Source organism: Austrofundulus limnaeus, unplaced genomic scaffold, assembly GCF_001266775.1.
Source record: "Austrofundulus limnaeus strain Quisiro unplaced genomic scaffold, Austrofundulus_limnaeus-1.0 Scaffold1615, whole genome shotgun sequence".
Taxonomy (NCBI): domain Eukaryota; kingdom Metazoa; phylum Chordata; class Actinopteri; order Cyprinodontiformes; family Rivulidae; genus Austrofundulus; species Austrofundulus limnaeus.
This window is the reverse complement of record NW_013954017.1, coordinates 16,339-17,894: the sequence shown is the minus strand read 5'-3', so window position 1 is coordinate 17,894 and position 1,556 is coordinate 16,339. Positions and strand designations below refer to the sequence as shown.

Genomic DNA, 1,556 nt, shown 5'->3' with positions numbered 1-1,556 from the left:
TTCCACTGCCACATCTGCCTTTATATCCTTGACACACATGCACAGTAGTGGTAACTGGGGTAGGCCGTGGACGTCACAAGTAGTTAATTTTAACTGCATCCACTTTTGTTTATTTGATTTAAACATATTTGCCTTCCATGGACCTCCATCACACATTTTTCTAGTGGGGAAATGACATCAATAGAAACACGTGGAGCTGGATATTAATTTGTTCAATAAGACAAAACAGTCTTGTTGTTTTCAACAGATTTCACCTTAAAAAAATAAGTTACACAACTGATGTTACAATACAAAGAGTTGGATGTTGTCTTGATATTTGTTAATTTTTATATATTGAGAAATAGGTTAAATAAGAAATAATAAATAAATGTTTATTATAGTTTTTCCAGAGTGACTTGAATTTTGCATGATTTAGTTCATTTGTTAGATCGTTAACATCTTGCACTATATTTCTTTTACTTGAATTTTACATGCTTTGGTTGAGATTTTATGTTGATGTTAAATCTTAAGCTTTTTTTGTTAAAGAATTGACTCTAGAGTGCATATTTTGTGTCCATGAAAAAAACTATTAAAGAAACTATTACAATATTAAAGAACTGTTCTTGTTAATTTGATGAAAACATTTTAAATACCCAGTGCACTCGCATCAGAATAACTTATAGATTTGTTGTTAGAATAATCGAAAAAATAATCGTTAGATTAATCGATTAGAAAATAATCATTTGGTACAGCACTAGTTTGAACGTTACCAATTGACTGCGGCCAGGGGGAGAGATGTCAAAGCTGATACATCATCACACACTCCTCCCGCCCACTTTAGACTTTTGTACCTACAATTTTCCATTATATTAAATTTGTACGCGACAAAGTGTCTCATTACTAACACACATATTTAACCTGGGTGCGTGACTCAACTTCTGATAGCAAAAATGCTCTAGTGATGAACATAGCAACAAGATAAGCCCTCCTGCTCAGGTCCAAGTGAAGTAAAGGATAACAGGTACCCCAAACAAGCAACAGCCAAAGACCAGTCATCATTAGTCCCCTTGGTTGTACAAGCTTATAGATTGTGTATTAGAGTTGGGCATAATCATATCGTGTGCAATTAATTGTCAGAAAAAAACATTAATCGATTACTTTTTTGGCACTTGACGATTAATACGATTAATGCCACCAGGCAGAGTCTGCTCGCTGCTCCTCTCTGCTTCAAATATGACAAACATTAAAATAAAGTTCTGTAATTTATTTATCTAACAACACAATTTAAAATTAGATGTGTAGCCTGAAGTCTGTAATTTTGACACAGTTTGGAACAGATTTTTATGATGAGCAAATCTTTCCCACTAAATTGGTCATGTGACCAGGACATAAGAGTGTCCAGGGACTCCAGGGGATTAATCGTCAAATTAATCGTTGTCGGCTAAATACCACAATTAATCGTGATTAATTTTTTTGCCAATATTGCCCAACCCTATTGTGTATTTAAATGTATTATTATTATTACTATTATTATATGTAAAATGTTTTGTTAATAAAAACAAAACATAACATAATTG

At 33.0% G+C, this 1,556-nt stretch overlaps 1 protein-coding gene across 2 annotated transcripts in view; it reads right to left on the bottom strand.

Annotated features, from left to right (window-relative positions):
• The window catches only part of LOC106535916 (transducin-like enhancer protein 1), a gene marked incomplete in the record, with an annotated part of 20,381 nt that overhangs the window by 16,753 nt on the left and 2,072 nt on the right, over positions 1 to 1,556 (bottom strand).